The sequence below is a fragment of the Nothobranchius furzeri genome, chromosome 3 (assembly GCF_043380555.1).
Source record: "Nothobranchius furzeri strain GRZ-AD chromosome 3, NfurGRZ-RIMD1, whole genome shotgun sequence".
Lineage (NCBI taxonomy): Eukaryota > Metazoa > Chordata > Actinopteri > Cyprinodontiformes > Nothobranchiidae > Nothobranchius > Nothobranchius furzeri.
In genome coordinates, this window is record NC_091743.1 from 80,948,085 (window position 1) to 80,968,762 (window position 20,678).

Genomic DNA, 20,678 nt, shown 5'->3' on the forward strand with positions numbered 1-20,678 from the left:
CTCTGTTGACATTTTATTCAAGTTTAACTTGAGACAAAAGAACAAGGAAGGGTGCACAACTTGTCAACAATTTAGTCTCAGAAAGTTGGTTTATTTGTTTGTTTAATTGTCTAATCTGTAAATTGTTTTCTTAATTTGTTAGAGTTTTCTTTTTTTCCTTATTTATTCAATGTATTAGCACATCAACACTCTTAAAATTAGATTTAGTTTGTTAGGAAGAATAAAGAAAATGATGTGAATAAAATGTAAACATAAAAAATTCAACAAATGCATCTAATATAGAGCAAAAATAATAAAAACTATAGAGTATCAATGTACTAGAAATTTTCCAACTTAAAACTTCGTATTTGATATGCAAGCTGTAAGACCAGTACGAAGTTTGATTGATTAAATTTGTCAGTAAAATGCAATGAAGTTTAGACAGTTCAGAGGTTAGAGCGCACAACACTAATTAAAGTTTTCAATTAAATTTGATTTTATTTACAAAGCGCCAAAGCCCGACAAGAGTCGTCTCAAGGCACTTCACATAGTAAACATTCCAATACAGGTCAGTTCATTAAGCCAATCAGTAAAAAGTTTCCTTTATAAGGAACCCAGCAGGTTGCATCGTGTCAGAGTCTTTACAGCAATCCTCATACTAAGCAATCATGCAGTGACAGTGGAGAGGAAAACTCCTTTTTAACAGGAAGAAACCTCCAGAGGATCCTGGCTCAGTAAAAGCAGCCATCCACCACGACTCACTGGGGATTGAGAAGACAGAGCAGACACACACACACACACGCACGCACACACACACACACACACACACACACACACACACACACACACACACACACACACACACACACACACACACACACACACACACACACACAAAGTAGTGTTTCTATGGTTACATTGTGATTTCTTAGTAAATATTCTATTTGGTGAGAGATAAACTTTATTGTATTTATCCTAGTGAATCTATAAGTAAACAGGTAAACTAGTAGTAGCACATTAAATGTCAAAGAAAGTAAAAAGTTATTATCAGGAGAGGGAGAATGTTTAAGTGGTTGGCAGCAGTGTTTAAGATGATGGCCCCCTCCATGAGGCTACCACAGCTCAGCAGAACATCATTGTAGCTTCTTCTGGGGAGAAAAACACTTAAGAGAAAAAGTAAAGTTAATAGCTGAAATAGCAGAAAATAATACAGTTAAAGAGCAGATTGTAGAAGAAAGTAGTAGAGTGTGGAAAGTGGTCAGTATGTCCTCCAGCAGTCTAAGCTTATAGCAGCATAACTACAGAGATAACTCTGGATAACCTAGCCTTTTAGATGGAGGCATGTTGCAGGCTAGGCAACGGAGAACCGGCTTTACCGACTGTATTCTCCACCTGTCACATTCCGTGTCCTCGTCTCCTGTGTGCCCTCATGGTTCTCCTCCTTGTTGTGTCATATACTTTGATTAGGTATTATCCCCCAGCCTTTCAGTCTATTTTGTTCTATAACTCTTTAGGTCATTAGTTTATTTATCTTTAGTGTCCCCTGTGTCCTTATTTCTATAGTGTTTAGGTTTATTTATGTTCAGTAACTTTTGTTTTACAGGTTTTAGGTCTGGTTCCTCCCCTGCTTGGTTCTGCCTCTCCTCTCAGTTTATTAGTCCCACCTGTGTATTTAAGCCCCGGTCTTGTCTTCTGTGTTTGTCGGTTCATTGTCTCCTGTCAGCGTGTTTGTAGCCTCCTGGTTTCCAAATTCCAGTTCCCAGTTTCTCTAGTTTCCAGCATTTGAGTTTTTCCTCCTGTCAGTGATTTTGAGTTTTGGGCCCAATCCCAATACTCGCACTTGCACCCTTGCACCCTTCATTTGCGCGCTCCCGGCCAGGGGTGCGAGTGTGTAGGGTGTCCCGATTCTCAAGTGCAGAAGTTGACCGTGCGCCCATTTCACCCTTAATCTGCACTTCATCCAAGTCTGCAGCGATGCGGACCTCAGGCAAGGGCCTTACCCGCAAGTCGTTGCTGTGGAAGAAAAGGCTCAAGTTCCTTTTCTGAAAATATGTATTTTCTAATTAAATTAGTTTATTTTAGGATGATTAGTTGATGCTCTGAATGTTTTAGACAAAGCGGCAATGAAGTTAAATTTATTTCAAAGAATTGCTTTATTGCTTGTTTGAAAGTTGTTAATAAAGGTTTTTGGAAAAAAAAGTTTCACAGCGACCAGCATCCTGGCATGCGTTGTGATCGATGACGTAATGCTCCCTGTCTCAATTCGGCAATTATCTGCACACTTGTGTACTACGCACTCGAGCCCTACTGTACACTTTCTCTAAGTGCACTTTGCTGAAGTTTGCAGGGCGCAGTGCGAGTATTGGGATTGGGCTCTAGTTGGCTCCATTGGTTTTGAACCTTTTGGATTTAGTTTTTGCATTTCTTAAAATAAAGACATTGTTTTTACACACCTCATCTCATTGAGACGTTCTGGGTTCCTGGAGATTGGGTCCACCCTTCCCTCACCGTGACACCACCTCCCTCTACTCCCCCACTTGTCCGGATCCGGGCTAACATCAGATTTGAACCAAAGGCCCTATCAAATAAAAATGTTTTAAGCCTAGTCTTAAAAGTAGACAAGGTGTCTGCCTCACGGACTAAAGCTGGGAGTTGGTTCCATAGGAGAGGAGCCTGATAGCTAAAAGATCTGCCCCCCTCCTATTTTTAGATATTCTGGGAACCACCAGTAAACCTGCAGTCTGAGAGCAAAGTGCTCTGTTAGGAACGTAAGGAACAATCAGGTCAGTGATGTATGATGAGCTTGATTATTAAGAGCTTTGCATGTGAGAAGGAGGATCTTAAAAACTATTCTGAATTTAACAGGAAGTCAATGTAGGGAAACTAAAACAGGAGGGATATAATCTCTCTTATTAATTCTCATCAGAACTCTAGCTGCAGCAGTTCTTCTTTCATTTCTTCTTCAGCTTATATTCTCTCATAAACTCTATAGGAACCCTTAAACTTAAACTATGTTTGTGTAAAAACCATAAAAGATTCCTTTTTAGGTCAAGTCCAGCTTCCTGTGAACTGTTTAGACACTGAATGATGTTTCCTTTCCCTGGGCTGCCACCTTACCATGGTGGAGAGATTTGAGTGTCACAATGATCTGAGGAGCTAAGTTGTCTGAGGCTTTTTGTATTGTGTTGTTGGCTTCATCAGAACATGATCTCCAGCTTTCACTGGAGCAGTTCACAGTCAAGTGTAAAGCAGCTGGGATGAGAATCAGCTCCTCTAAATCCGAGACCATGGTCTTGAGTAGATTGCCTTCTCCTGGTCAGGGATGAGGTCCTGCCCCAAGTGGATGATTTAAGTATCTTGGGGTCTTGTTTACGAGTGAGGGAAAGATAAAGCGTGAGATAAACAGCTGAATTGGTGCTGCAACTGCAGTAATGTGTGTGTTGTACTGATCAGTTATGGGGAAGAGAGAGCTGAGCTGGAAGACAAAGCTCTCGATTTACCGGTCGATCTACCATCCTACCCTAACCTTTGGTCACGAGATTTGGGTGGTGACCGAAGGATGGAGATTGCAAATACAAGCGGCCGAAATGAGTTTTCTATGCAAGGTGCTGGGCTCTGCCTTAGAGATAGGGTGAGAAGCTCGACCATTCAAGAAAGGCTTGGAGAGACCCGCTGCTCCTCCACAGCAAGAGCAGCCAGTTGAGGTGGCTTGGGCATCTGGTTAGGATGCCTTCTAGATGTATTACTGGTGGGGTTTTCCAGACACCTCCAACCGGGAGGAGACCTAAAGGAACACCCAGGGCATGCTGGAGGGACTATGTCTCAAGGCTGGCCAAGGAACGCCTTAGGATTCCTCCGGAGGAGCTGGCAAATGTGGCTGGAGAGAGAGAAGTTTGGGTCTCCCTACATAGGCTACTGCCCCCGTGACCTGACCCCGGATAAGCGGCCAAAAATGGATGGATCGATGGGTGATGTTTCTACTGTGAAGTCTACCTGAACAACAAAACTCCAAGTTGGAACGGTGTCGGGCCAAGTGGAAAAAATTAAAGCTCAACATAGAAAAGTTAAATGCATAGCGGAGGATATTTTTCTTATGGGTGGATCATCTGAACCATTGGTCTGCATAACTGTCAATCATTCTGGTGAAGCTTTCACACGAGGCCGTTGTCGTACGTTCTCGTTCCTGGGTTAGCTTTCACTTCTTGCGCATGCGCATTCTGTTTATGTGTAGAGCGATTCGACTTCATTCCTTGCCATTCTCACCAGGTTTTTTTGAAAATGGCTGAGAGTCACAAGAGAAAAAGTGTCTTCAGAGTCTACAATGAGAAGAGAAAGGCTTCCAAAGTGAGAAATAAGACGAGAGTTGAAAGACCTTTAAGGACAGAAACAGCCAGCGGAAATGTTTTTTATTTTTTATTTTCTAAGATGAAATGGGAGAAATTGTACACAGAGGTGCTACAACGCACTGGATGCTCTCATGTTGACAGGCAGGGTAAAAAGAACCATCAAGCTCAATTTAATAAATTAGTTGTGCAACTATTTGATATTTTTGTGCTGCAATAACTGGTCTGCAGAGCTAAAGGCAAAAAGTAAATGCTCACCAACAGGCTCCACATGTGACTCCAGAGTGTGGTTGCTGAGTCCAGGTCTGCCTCGGTTTGCCAGTATGTGGCTATAAATAGCATCCAGCGTGTCATAGCACCTCTGTGTATTTCTCCCATTTCCAATCCAAAAAAAAAAATCCACTCTGGCTGTTTCTGTCCTTTTCTAGATTAGGATTGGAGGGGCTTGGAGTAGGCCCGCTGCTCCTCCATGTCAAGAGGAGCCAGTTGAAGTGGCTCGGTCATCTGGTCAGGATGCCTCCTGGACGCCTCCCTGGTGAGATTTTCCAGGCACGTCCAACTGGGAGGAGACCCAAAGGAAGACCCAGGACACACTGGAGGGACCATGTCTCTCGGCTGGCCAGGGAATGCCTTGGGGATTTCCCCCGAGGAGCTGGCCCAAGTGGTTGGGGAAAGGGAAGCCTGGGCCTCTTTGCTTAGGTTGCTGCCCCTGCAACCTGACCAGATGAACGGCTGAAAACAGATGGATGGATGGCACTAGTTTCACATATTAATATGTTAGTAAGTTATAAACATGAAAAATCCTAATTTTAAACTGCTTTTTAATATTTTCTAACTTCCACTATAAATGTCTTGGCCTTGGATTCCAGGTAATAATCAGAAGTGAGGAAGGAGCCACATAGTGGAAATTTAAATTCAACTTTGTAACAGAAGAAAATGGAGGGAAGAATCTTAATATGGAAATTGAGGAAGAAAGAAAAAGAAGAGAGGTGGCAGCACCAGAGGTTAGGGTTTAAATGGGTTTTGAGTCGATGGTAACACAACATAACAGATGTGTGGTTCTAGTGCCCGAAAACCAGACCACCACAGACAATTCGCCTTGACCTCCCATCTGATGAAGACTATGGAGAGACTCTTCCTCACCCATCTACGACAGCTCTGACCATGACAGGAAGAGAGTGAACAAGCTAGTTCACAAGGCTGAACTAGCACTGCAATTTACAAATAAACCATACATGGGGTGGAGGACACAATCAGGCTGCACTGGGCGCTGACTCACCTCGAGATGCAAAAATGCACTGTGAGACTCATGTTTTTCAACTTCTCAAGTGCCTGCAACACCATCCAGTCATGTCTACTGCAGCAGAAGATGAGGAGTGCAGGAGTGGACAAACATCTGACTTCATGGACCTCATCAACAGGCCACAGTACGTGAGGCTCCACAGGCTACAGTGCTCTCACCCTTTCCCTTCACTTTCTACACCTCGAACTTCACCTACAACACCAGCAGCTGTCATCTCCAGAAGACTCGACCATTGTTGACTGTGTGTCTGGGGGGAATGACCTGCAGTACAGGTTAGTCATCATGGACATTGTGGACAGGTGCGTGTGTGTGTGTGTGTGTGTAACCACCTGTGCTTGAACACCAGTAAAACAAAAGAAATGGTGATTAATTTCAAGAGAAACAGTCCTCCCCTCTCACCAGTAAACATCCAGGGAGCAGACATTGAGGTGGTGGATACGTTTAAGTACCTGGGTGTTCACCTCAACAGCAAACTGGACTGGTCCAACAACACAGATGCTCTATAAGAAGGGCCAAAGTCGCCTCCACCTCCTGAGGATGCTGAGGTCTTTCTGAGGTAATTCCCAGCAGCTAAAATCATTTTATCACTCTGTTTTAGGCTCTGTTATCCACTCTGCTGTGGTCTGTTGGGGTGCAGGCAGCTCTGACTGAGACAGGAAGTGACTGAACAAGCTAGTTCACAAGGCTAGCTCAGTTCTGGCCTGCCCACTGGATACAGTTGTGGAGATGTGTGAAAGGAGGATGGTGGTGAAGATGACCTCCATCCTAAAAAAAGACCCTCCAACCCACTGCATTCTACTGCAGAGACCATGGACAGCTCCTTCAGAGGCACACTGAGACATCCCAGGTGTAACTCGTCAGTTTAAGTTGTACTGGTATTATCCTATTACACAATGACATCAATTCAATACTCGGTGTGGTTAATACTTGTGCAATAACGGATTTACATAGTATTTCTGTGTCCCCATGCTGCATAGTTCTGGAACCCAAGTTTCATTTGTATTTGTGGTTTTTAGTGGTCAAAGGTTACAATAATAGCTTACTGCCCATGAGTATATACATGTACCTTTATTATTTTTCTTCAATTATTCTTGTGTGTGCTGCTGTAACAAGTGAATTTCTCCACTGTGAGATCAATAAATTCTATTCTATTCTATTCTATTCTATTCTATTCTATTCTATTCTATTCTAATGATGTTAGAAGATCGTGATAATAAAGTTCAGCTCCGTTCCTGCCGATCACTTGTCTATAAATCATTGAGTCTTTTGACTTGACAAACTCAACTGTGTTCACTTCAATTACAGTGAAGTGGAAAACTAGAAGAAAAATGACAACCTCTCTGTCTGTGCCGGTGGCTGTCTGTTTCTGTCCTCCCCTGAGTTAGGCCACCCTGAGGCCAATGACAGGGCCAGAGCAAGGATCAATACACCCCCACCCCTCACAGCACTGCACTGTGTAGATACAAACCAAGACAACCAATCGTTTATTTTCTTTTCTTTTACATTAGATTTTTTAACATTATTATGAATAATAAATTCAATTTAAAACTAAATGCTTTCAGCAAAGAATAAAATATTTCCTTTCATCCCAAATTTGAGGGTATTTCGGATCCAATTGTTGTTGTTTTTCGTTCCCCCAAAATAGAATGAGATGTTCCACATACTGACAAAAAACCAAAATGTGTTATTTAAAAGAAACGTTTTTTAAAAAATATGTATGTTTTTTAAGGACTCCAAGCATCCAATAACCAAGCTATAACTACAGCCTATACAACCGACCTGTACCAAATGACTCCTGGGCCACCTTCCATCGTGGGTCCATCATAGTGGCTTGGCCAGTTCTTTTTCAATTCAATTCAAGTTTATTTATATAGCGCCAAATCACGACAAGAGTCGTCTCAAGGCACTCCACATAATAAACATTCCAATTCACAGTTCATTAAGCCAATCAGAAATAATGTTTCCTATATAAGGAACCCAGCAAATTGCATCAAGTCACTGACTAGTGTCAGTGACTATACAGCAATCCTCATACTAAGCAAGCATGCAGCGACAGTGGAGAGGAAAACTCCCTTTTAACAGGAAGAAACCTCCAGAGAATCCTGGCTCAGTATAAGCAGCCATCCTCCACGGCTCACTGGGGATTGAGAAGACAGAGCAGACACACACACACACACACACACACACACACACACACACACACACACACACACACACACACACACACACACACACACACACACACACACACACACACACACACACACACACACACACACACACACACACACACAGATAAGTAATGTGTCTATAGTTATATTGTGATGTCTTAGTAAATATTGTATTTGGTGAAAGATAAACTTTATTGTATTTATCCTAGTGGATAATTAAACGGATAAACTAGTATTAGCACATCAAAAGTCAATGAAAACAAAAAGTTATTATCAGGAGAGAGAGAATGTATTAGTGGTTAGCAGCAGTGTGCTAGTCGATGGCCCCCTCCATGAGGCCACCACAGCTGAGCAGAACATCATTGTAGCTTCTTCTGGGGAGAAAAACACTTACAGAGAAAATAAAGTTAACAGCTGAAATTGCACAAAATAGTACAGTTAAAGAGCAGACTGTAGAAGAAAGCAGTAGAGTGTGAAAAGTGGTCAGTGTGTCCTCCAGCAGTCTAAGCCTATAGCAGCATAACTACAGAGTTAACTCTGGATAACATATCCTATTTAGATGTAGGCATGTTGGAGGCAGGGCAAGGGAGAGCCGTCTTTACCAACTGTACACTCCACCTCCCTGTAATCCCCAACTTGTCCAGATTTAGGCTAACATCAGATTTTAACCATAAGCCCTATCAAATAAAAATGTTTTAAGCCTATTCTTAAAAGTAGACAAAGTGTCTGCCTCATGGACTAAAGCTGGGAGCTGGTTCCAAAGGAGAGGAGCCTGATAACTAAAAGATCTGCCTCCCATCCTAAGTTTAGATATTCTTGGAACCACCAGTAGACCTGCAGTCTGAGAGCGAAGTGCTCGGTTAGGAACATATGGAACAATCAGATTACTGATGTATGATGGACCTTGATTATTAAGAGCTTTATATGTGAGAGAAGAAGGATCTTAAAATCTATTCTGAATTTAACAGGTAGTCAATGTAGGGAAGCTAAGACAGGAGAGATATGATCTCTCTTTTTAATTCTCATCAGAACTCTAGCTGCATCATTTTGGACAAGCTGAAGACTTTTAACTACATTCTGTGGACTTCCTGAGAGTAATGAATTACAGTAATCCAGTCTTGATGTAATAAATGCATGAACTAGTTTTTCAGCATCACTCCTGGAAAGGATGCTTCTAATCTTAGCAATATTCCGAAGGTGGAAAAAGGAAATCCGACAAACTTGTGAAACCTGGGATTTGAATGACATGTCCTGGTCAAAGATAACACCAAGGTTCCTTGCTTTGTTCTCGGAGATTAATGTAATGCCATTAAGGTCAGGCGATTGGCTAAGCAATTTCCTTTTCTGGATTTCTGGTCCAAAGATGAGAACTTCCGTCTTGTCTTGATTTAAAAGCAAGAAGTTAAGAGTCATCCAATTTTTTATGTCCTCAAGACAAGCCTGTAATCTACCCAACCGATTAGGTTCATCAGGGTTAATGGATAAATATAACTGAGTATCGTCAGCATAACAGTGGAAGTTTATCCCATGCTGTCTAATGATTTTACCAATTGGGAGCATATATATAGTAAAAAGAATTGGCCCAAGCACTGAACCCTGTGGTACTCCGCAAGTAACCCTGGAGTATGAAGAAGATTTGTCATGTACATTTACAAAATGAAATCTGTCAGATAGGTAGGATTTAAACCAGCCTAACGCTGTTCCTTTGATCCCTACAACATGTTCAAGTCTTTCTAAAAGAACATTGTGATCAACTGTGTCAAAGGCAGCACTGAGATCTAACAAGACTAGAACAGACACAAGATTCTTATCTGAGGCCATAAGAATATCATTTGTAACTCTCACTAATGCAGTTTCAGTGCTGTGATACTCTCTAAAACCAGACTGAAATTCCTCAAACAGAGCATTAGTGTTTAAATGCTGACATACTTGGATGGCCACTATTTTCTCCAGGACTTTGGATAAAAATGGAAGGTTAGATATTGGTCTGTAATTCATTGGGTCATCTGGATCCAGAGAAGGCTTCTTAAGTGAAGGTTTCATTACAGCAACCTTAAAATCTTGTGGTACATACCCATTTACTAAGGATAGATTGATTATATCTAGAATGGGGGCAGTAACCAAAGGAAATGCATCTTTAAATAATTTGGTTGGGATTGGATCCAAAATGCAAGTTGAAGGTTTAGATGAAGCTAATATTTTTGATAACTCTGAAAGCTCAACTGGATCAAAACAGTTCAAGCACAGATGAGGTTCTAGAGTCACCTCTGAAGCTGCCTCACTTACTGAGGAAGAAGAAATCGCATTAGGGAGGATGCTAAAGATTTTGTTTCTAATAGAATTAATTTTACTTGTAAAAAATCCCATGAAGTCATTGCTGCTGAGGGCTAAGGGAATAGATGGCTCAGAGCTATGATTCTGTGTAAGTTTAGCAACTGTACTGAAAAGAAATTTAGGATTATGCTTATTCTCCTCAATTAATGCTGAAAAATAAGCAGTCCTAGTTTGTTGAAGCTTATTTTTATAAAGCACAAGACTATTTTTCCAGGATAGGTAGGCCTCCTCATGGTGCGTAGAGCACCATGTTCTCTCCAATTTCCTAGAGTTTTGTTTTAAGGCTCGTAGATGAGAGTTAAACCAGGGAGCCAAATTCCTGTCCCTAATTACCTTCTTTTTTAAAGGGGCAACATCATCTAATGCCACACGTAAAGAGGAATTCACATGATGAACTAAGGCATCAATTTGTGAGGGGCTAGAACTGAAAATATTGCCCTCTGCTACATGCCTCTGAGATGCTGAGGACAGTAAAGATGGAACAGTTGATTTAAAAGACGCAACAGCGTTGTCAGATAGAGACCGACTATAATGAAATTTACTTTCATATCTCGAGAACTCAGTTATAAAAAACTCAAAGGTTATCAGAAAGTGGTCCGAGAGGACTGGATTATGTGGAAATATCGTTATTTCCTCACACTCTATGCCATAAGTCAGCACAAGGTCCAATGTATGATGGCAGGAGTGGGTGGAGCTATGTATTCTTTGAGTAAAACCAATTGAGTCTAAGATATTGCTAAAGGCTACATTGAGGCAATCATTTTCGATGTCCACATGAATGTTGAAATCCCCCACTACAATGACCTTATCAGTATTTAGCACCAAATCAGATAAAAAATCAGAGATCTGATCCAAAAACTCAGAGTAAGGGCCTGGTGGACGATACAAAACTACAAACAAGAGTGGTTTTACAGTTTTGCAATCTGGATTAGGAAAACTAAGAATAAGATGTTCAAACGAACTGTAGTTATCGATCTGTAAGGGACTGATTAATAAGTCCGAATGAAAAATGGTTGCCACTCCTCCTCCTCGCCCTGTACTTCGAGCAATGTGATGATTTAAATAATTTGAAGGAGTCGACTCGTTTAAGCTAACATAGTCCTCTTGCTGCAGCCAGGATTCTGTGAGAGAGAGCAAAGAGATCTGATTATCACAAATCAACTCATTAACTAACAAAGTCTTAGAAAAAATGGATCTAATGTTCAACAACCCACATTTAATTTTTCTAGTTTTCTGCTCAGTTGAATTTGTTCTAATATTTATGAGATTTCCATGATTTGCTTTATTAAGCCTGATATTTAATCTGTGTGATTTTGGCCGTGGGCAGGACACTGTCTCTATGGGGTAGTGGGTGGGTAACAGTACAGAAGCTGCAGAGGGGTGGGTTAAACTACGACTCTGCTTCCTGGTCTGGACCCTGGGTTGTCATGGAGGACTAATAAAACTGGCCATATTCCTAGAAAGAAGAGCTGCACCATCCAAAGAGGGATGGATGCCGTCTCTCCGCATCAGACCAGGTTTTCCCCAAAAAGTTTTCCAATTATCAATGTAGCCCACGTTGTTTTCAGGACACCACCTAGACAACCAGCGGTTGAAGGACAGCATGCGGCTAAACATGTCGTCACTGGTCCGATCAGGCAGGGGGCCAGAGAAAATTACGGAGTCCGACATTGTTTTGGCAAACTTACACACCAAAGCAACATTAATTTTAGTGACCTCCGATTGGCGTAACCGGCTGTCGTTACCTCCAGTGTGAATAACAATCTTACTGTATTTACGCTTATCCTTAGCCAGCAGTTTCAGATAAGATTTTATGTCGCCCGCTCTGGCCCCAGGTAAACATTTAACTATGGTTGCTGGAGTCTCTAATGCCACGTTTCTGACTATGGAGCTGCCAATGATCAGAGTCGGCTTGTCAGTGGGTGCGTCACTGAGCGGGGAAAATCTATTAGAAACGTGGACGGGTTGGTGGTGGCCCACGGGCTGGGTTCTATGCTTCCTGCGTACCGTCACCCAGCCGGCCTGAGGTCCCGGCTGCTCGGGTTCCACTGGAGGGTCGCTACGGGGTTGTTCTGAGCTAGTTAGCCCCGCGCTAGCTAAGTAACTACGGCTGTTTACAGGTTTTTCAACAGCGCGGAGCCGGGACTCCAATTCCGACATCCTCGCCTCCAAAGTTACAAAAATGCTACATTTATTACACGTACCATTATCACTAAAGGAGGCAGAGGAGTAACTAAACATCTGACACAGAGAGCAAGAGATAGGAGACGGAGAAGCAGAGACAGAAGTAGCCATAGCCGTGCTGAGGCTAAGCTAACTGGACGAGCAGCAAACTGTTCAGTACCAAATAAACTGCGTGCGGACTCAAATGGTTCCCTAAAAGCTAGGTGGAACAACAGAAAATGTGCGTTTTAGCGTGCTTTTGTGCTACAATAACTCAGAGATATCCAAGTACAGAGAAATTAAATCAGCTTTAGCGAGCCCCAAACACCAAACAGCTACACGGAGTGCAACACTGAAAACAGGAAACGCCCAGGTAGTGCACTTCTTTGTGCATGGGTGACACCAGTGGTTATGATTTTCCCAAGCTTTTTGTGGACAAGTCTATTTAAAGGAAATTCAGTGGGGTGGCCAATCAGATTCCAAGGGTGGCATGTGCTACCCCAGGCCACCCCCTGGACACGCCCCTATCGGACACTGGAACAGTGTCGTTAGGCTCGAGCTACTGATGTCAAAATGTCACTGCTTGTGACAAACCCATGACCTAAACCTGAGTTCTGTTATTTCTCCTTACCTCATTGTACATGGATGTGTGAAATCAGTCACACACACACACACACACCTGTGAACCCGTGAACGTGTGTCTCTCCCTGACGGTAAGGCGTTTCCTGTTTCCTGTTTTCAGTGTTGCACTACGTGTAGCTGTTTGGTGTTTGTGGCTTGCTAAAATTGATTTAATTTCTCTGTACTAGGATATCTCTGGGTTATTGTAGCACATAAGCATGCTAAAACACACATTTTCTGTTGTTCCACCTAGCTTTTAGGGAACCATTTGAGTTCGCACGCAGTTTATTTGGTGTTGAACAGTTTGCTCGTCCAGTTAGCGTAGCCACAGCACGACTACGGCTACTTCTGTCTCTGCTTCTCCGTCTCCTATCTCTTGCTCTCTGTGTCAGATGTTTAGTTACTCCTTTGCCTCCTTTAGTGATAATGGTACGTGTAATGCGATTTCTTCTTCCTCAGTAAGTGAGGCAGCATCAGAGGTAACTGTAGAACCTCATCTGTGTTTGGACCGTTTTGAACCAGTTGAGCTTTCAGGGTTTTCAAAAATATTAGATTCATCCAAACCTTCAACTTGCATTTTGGATCCAATCCCAACCAAATTATTTAAAGATGCATTTCCTTTGGTTACTGCCCCCATTCTAGATATAATCAATCTATCGTTAGTAAATGGATATGTACCACAGGATTTTAAGGTTGCTGTAATCAAGCCTTCACTTAAGAAGCCTTCTCTGGATCCAGATGACCCAATGAATTATAGACCAATATCTAACCTTCCATTTTTATCCAAAGTTCTGGAGAAAATAGTGGCCATCCAAGTATGTGAGCATTTAAACACTAATGATCTGTTTGAGAAATTTCAGTCTGGTTTTAGAGAGTATCACAGTAGAGGGCTGCATCGGGATTGGGTCCCGCCGGCTCCTGCCTTGTTACCAGTATTCGATGTGACTGGAAGTCGATTAACATGCTGTTTACTAGTCAAGTCTTCCATGAGCTTACCATCCCAGTGGATCACAACAGCCGTACCGAAAGAAAATTTGGATTTATACTCCTTAACAAACTGAGCTCGACATTGTTTGCGATGATGGTGGATTGACATTCTATTGGCATTCACATCTGTCATGTCATGAACAAAACTTTTGACTGCCTCAGCGAGAACAAATGTGGCTTGAACGAGATGCCTGTTCTGTCTACGACATTGATGTGGCTAGCGAGATTAGCAAGATAGGTACCTGCAAAATTGTGGTCATCATGTGGCATAATTTACCGTGCAATGCAAGCTTACAATGCTAACATTCAAAGGCTTTGGGCTACCTGTAAATATTGATATTTTTAAGTGAAATTTTTTCTGGGTCCATTTTATCACCAACAAAACAGATCTAGAGGGTGAGAGATGTGTAATTCAGACTTTCATTTTTAAGTGACACCCTAATACAGTATATATATAATTTTTAAATCTGGACCTAAGAGTCTGTCAATAAAGATTATCTATCTATCTATCTATCTATCTATCTATCTATCTATCTATCTATCTATCTATCTATCTATCTATCTATCTATCTATCTATCTATCTATCTATCTATCTATCTATCTATCTATCTATCTATCTATCTATCTATCTATCTATCTATCTATCTATCTATCTATCTATCTATCCATCTATCCATCCATCTATCTATCTATCTATCTATCTATCTATCTATCTATCTATCTATCTATCTATCTATCTATCTATCTATCTATCATCTATCTATCTATCTATCTATCTATCTATCTATCTATCTATCTATCTATCTATCTATCTATCTATCTATCTATCTATCTATCTATCTATCTATCTATCTATCTATCTATCTATCTATCTATCTATCTGTTAGCATGTAGCTAATCTCCCACTGATCTCCGACCGAGGCAGAGCATGACCTCACATGAGCGACCAGGGCGCTTGGCTCGCAATGGTCTGAGGCTCTGTTTGTATTTTAACCTTTTGGGCGCCAGAGTTTTGTCAACAAAATATTCAAGTTTGATATGACTATTTCAAAAGGCTGTAGCTTGAAAATATTTAGAGATAAAGTTAAACTGTAAATGAAAAAAATCTCCAGTATGACCTTAAATTTGTGACTGGAGCAAATTCACAGATTTAATTTAATCATAATGGATCTTAATTTAATTAAGACATCATCAGTCTGCCATATTGTTATTGCAAAGCTTTTACAGAAGTTCCTTTCTAATATACAGGTTATTTAGAAAAATGTCATTATATTTTTATATTTTTAATTTATTTACACAAATGTGACATTCTTTTACTAATTTTATTTTATTTAAAACAATTTATATTAGTATGTTTTGATATTTATATTGGCCTCACTCCAGACAAAGACGCCACATTTGTCAGGATTTTTTAGGCTTGTACAGCTTCAGGGATGCCCTTCCCTTGAATGTAACGATCATTTGATCCCAGGTAAAGAATATTTTTATGATTATGTGGCACAATTTGACTTCCATATATATTGCATCTGCCGCTTTTCACAGCTTTTTTACATTGCCTCTACGTCTGTCACATCAGCAGTATTTTTACCATCTTTTCTACATCCACTATGTCCCAAACACGATGAAACAAACTTGAAATCCAATGTTTGGAGCTTGTAAGTGTGGCACCAGCTGTCTGATGCTGCACACTGCAGCAGCGTCCATCTTTCCGGCTGGATGAGTGAATTTCTCAGAGTCAATATCCTGCTTTATAATCAGAGTCACTCATGACCAGACAAAGAGATCAGTCAACAAAGACCAGACCTGCCGGCAATTGTAAGTGTTATCCAATCCCCCATAATTCTAAAACAAATTTGAAGCAAATAAGGAAATGGCAAAAATTGCAGTTCCACTCTAATCTGCTAGGGTCTGGCAGCAGAAGTGAGCAAATCCTCAGTGACTTCTGTGTTAAAAATGCTGATTTCACAGCAGAAATAAACATGCTTGCAGCCTGGTTCTAAAAAACATTTTAGGTTTAGTAGATCTAGTTTACATTAATGACAGCTCTTGAGGGGGGACTTTTATAAACTTTTCTGTTGACGTGGAATTTAATGCTTAACATTCTGAATAATTAATGAACCTCCACTGACTTCAGAGCTAGCTCTGGAGAAGACCTCAGCCTCATGTTAATAGATGTTCTGCCATTTTGACTCTCTGACCTTTAGTTTTTTTCTGTGTGTTTGGACGTTAATCATGGAATCAGCTGGACAATAGGGCAAGTTGTGGTTACTAAAACACCATCCAAGCAGTTCCTGCTTATTTTTATCAGTAAGTAAATTTATATTTCTGCCTCGCCTCTGTCAGTGCGCCCCATGGGAGCTGTGACTACATCGTAGCTAATCACCATCAGTGTGTGAATGAGTGTGTGAATGGATGAATGAAACACTGTAGTGCAAAGCGCTTTGGAGTCCTTACTCTGAGAGGCGCTATACAAGTATAATTTTTTTCTTATTTTTTAATTTTTTTGCTGGTTGAAGGGGGGGGGGGGGGGGGATGCTGTGTCATTTAACTGCTTGGTCAAACATGTTAGTGGGGCTGAAACTTTAGCGGGTGCCCAGCTTCTTCTCTCTCCTGCCTGAGAATAGTGTCATGATCCGCCCCAGCCTCCCTGACGGTGTCTCTCCTGCCTTGTTTAACCTTATTGTTCTCACCTGTCCCTCATTACTCTGCCCATGTGTTCCTGATTACCTTGTGTATTTATACCTCCCTCCTTGTTGCTGTCTTCGTCGGATCATTGTCGTTTTGTGCATGTTCGTTTGTCCTGTCGCTCCCAGTCTACAATTAAACCATTTTTATTTTTTCATCCATTGCCTGCTCTTCTGCCTCCTGAAACCCATCACCACGCATGGTCTGCCACCTCCACCCACAGAACATGACAAATAGCAGGTAGCTAGCTGTTCCCGTTTCCTGGGGCAGCCGGTGTTCTGTCCAGTCGCCATACCTTGTCAGACTGTCATACCCATATTACACAGTCAGTCAGACAGGCATACTCTGTCAGATCGTCATACCTTTTTTTTTTTTTTTTTTTTTTTTTTTGCTGTATGACACCCTAATGGATGATTTTACCAGTCGGATCGTCATACTTTTTATTTTTGACAACAGTATGACACCCTGATGGGTGATTTTACCAGTCGGAAAGTATGAATCTCTGGGACTTGGAGCTCTTTCCATCTCCCACGCATCTTTGGGGGCCAGATCTGTGGCCCCTCTCTTGGACGTTCCTATAGAGAAACCTTACATATACAAGCACATGTACGCACACAGGTGCTCACATGATGCTCTCATAAGTTCAACACATACATGTCTTAAGGCTGTGGCTAGCACTTAATGCACTGTGATTTATTATCGTGTGATAGTTCAGTAAAACAATGTTGATTTTATATTTTCTCATCAGGTTGTAGTGATAGCTTGCTCCTGTTGTATTGTTGTGTGTCCCTTTTCTGCAGGTCTAGAAGCAGGCCCGTGTTCATCATTGATTGTTTATCTTTGTGCCCCCCCCCCCATTTTTTTCTTCCTTTCTTTCACCTCTGTCTTCGTGTCTGGTTGGAATTACAAAGCATTCAAAAAACAATAACAATAAAGTTTTAAGTATCAGGCGTGACAATAACAGCAGAAGCTTTGATGCTCAACCTGATAGTAAATCTGTAAGGCTTGTCACCAGCATTCAGACTTTAATTCTGTTTGCTTCACAGCCAGACAGGACACGGGGAAAGAAAAAAAAAAGCTATTCTTTCAAGAGCAACCAATATACGTCATCACCCCCAGAGTGCATTGCATGCGGAAAACATGGTGTCCTACGCACGTCAGAAACTGTACTAAATATTATAGATTTGTAAATAAACAGCAATATTTTGTGTGTTTCTAACAACATAGTTTGGTACAAAAGAAAACTTGTGGCTTATTAGGGCATACACGTCCTCATAAACGGAGTTTCTTTTCATGTAGATGTTTAGAATTTCTTTCTGAAGCATTTCAGACGCATGGTACATACCTTTATACAGCATGTTTGTTCTTTTAAAATGGAAAACAAAGATTCAAACCTTCCTCTGACACAAACAGAGGTTTAACAGTCTAAAACACAACTTTAATGCGGGATAAATGGTCTCCAAATGGAGACCAAAAAACTTGTTGAAACCATTTTAACAGGTTTTCAAAAAATCTGATGTTCAAAATTGTAATCACATCTATTAATTTTGATCAAATTATAAAGAGATATTGGTATTTTGTACTGGATTACTATATCATAGCAGACTCATTACGAAATGAAGAGTCTTAGATACTCTTCCTGTTGTGTAGACATGGTTTTGGCTTACTCAGACACGCAAGGAGAAACAATCACAGAATAACATGAAAAAGTAAAAATAAATGAATAAAAACACGATAGTGAAACAGGAACAACACAAACCTAATGAAATTATGCTAAACAAAACAAACAAACAAAAAAGAACAGAATATTAATATTTACAACTAAAACTATACCCACAGTATTTGTAAAAATAGGATTATGTAAGAAAATATTTGTGTTTTTGTTTTGCAACATGCGTATATAGTTGAATTTTTTTTAAGAAAACAGCCTTAACTTGTCAGACACACACACACACACACACACACACACACACGGACAAACTCATCCATCATTCATTGACTGTATTGTGCGAACGCAGTTAACTGCATCTTTAAAGTGAGTAATTGATTTTCTGACATATGTTAGCAGCAGCCCCAATCTCTCTCTCTCTCTCTCTCTCTCTCTCTCTCTCTCTCTCTCTCTCTCTCTCTCTCTCTCTCTCTCTCTCTCTTTCTCTTTCTCTTTCTCTTTCTCTTTCTCTTTCTCTCTCTCTCTCTCTCTCTCTCTCTCTCTCACATTCACACACACACACACACACACACACACACACACACACACACACACACACACACACACACACACACACACACACACACACACACACACACACACACACACACACACACACCTGTAAAGAACTGGGCAAGTAAACACACTCATTAATTAACCCTCTCATGACAGCATTAGTCCAATAAAACAATCAAGCATTCCTCATGCGAATTAATGGAGTCAACACCCACTTCACTGTGGACAAACACACAATACACCACCCTCACACACCTTCAGTCATTTTTTATTTGCCTTCATTAAATAATTGCCACATTAGCTCAGAGACATATAAATGATTACTGCATAAAGAAAGAGCGGACTGTCTGCTGAATTAAAAATGGATTTTATTTTTCACGTCTGCTACACAACTAAAAAACAAAAGCAGTGATTAAGTAGCTCAAAGAGAACGGATTACAACAATCTCAATGTGGAAGATCAGGGAGGAATTCTCATAGGGAAGTGAAGCTAACTGCTAATCGGTGCTCCAATTGAAGTTCTCTATAATGCAAAAGTAAAAGTATAGGAACCTAATGTTTACACCATTCGTAACCAGACTCAGGATATGGGTCTGAAAGCCCCGCTTCACCTGGCTGGACGCCTGCCAACTCTCCTGCACACAATCAGGGAAAATTCCCAAGTGTTGGTTCATTGGTCTGGGGGGGTTGGTTCACTGGAGTTTTTGACAATTAAAATTGCGCCCACGTTTTCTAAGTTAAACACATCTCTTTCAACAACGGTAGTTTCTGCATCTTTACTGTTACCCTGCTTCAGCCCTCTCCCCCCTCCCCCTGCGCAGCGGCCGCAAACTCACTGATGCGCCTGCAGCCTCTCAGAGTTCCTGCTGCTCTAAACATTAAAATAATTATTTCATTTTCTGTTCCTCACTTCTGATTACCTTCAGTGGTGTCTGTTTGTTGCAACCACCAGGTACAAAAACTAACTTGTTTTTATTTGACTGTTTTTCTGTCCTGTCTGTTTATCTTCCTGCATCTCCTCTCAATCCTAAAGAGAAACTACTATACTTCATATATATTCACCTTATGAGTTACCTTTGAACAGCAGTTCTAAAAGATCTACCGACCGCAAAAACAGCTGAGTGCGCACTGCACGCCGACCGCACTGGTGAGGTGCGTCACCGGAGGACAAAACAGGTGATGCGCTCCGCTCCGTGCTCAGGACTCAGATGTCTGGAGCGCATCAACGATCAGAGCTTTGCATGCACAAACTGGTTAAAGTTAGGATGGGGGTGAGGGGGAAGTTAAATTGCAAGAGGGTAAAGGTCACAATTCGGTCAAATGTCCGTTTTACGGTGGGCATCAGATACCGACGCTCTGGCACAGCGCGTCACCTCCCGACGCGCAGGGGCTCGTCGCCTGCTGTCTTTTACGAGGACTGCATCGTCGGTCATTATCACGTGACAGCGACTAGTCTATGAAAGGCCTAAAAAGTCACTACAGAGCAGTGAAGCCGACTAGTTGATACAACCGCTAACACACACACACACACACACGCACACACGCTCTCTCTCTCACACACACACACACACACACACACACACACACACACACACACACACACACACACACACACACACACACACACACACGCACACACACACACACACACACACACACAGGTGCTTGTATGGTGTTCTCACAAGTATGGAATCAGGTGTGTTTGACACATTACTTTGGGTTGTGGTTGGCACTAAATACACTATGAATTTATTATTACGCTGTGCTTTTTAGTAAACATTTTTACTGTTATATAACCTTGTGTTGTTTGGTGCTGTGATATCTCAGTTCTGTTGTAGTTTTTCTCTATTTTTCTGCAGGTCTAGAAG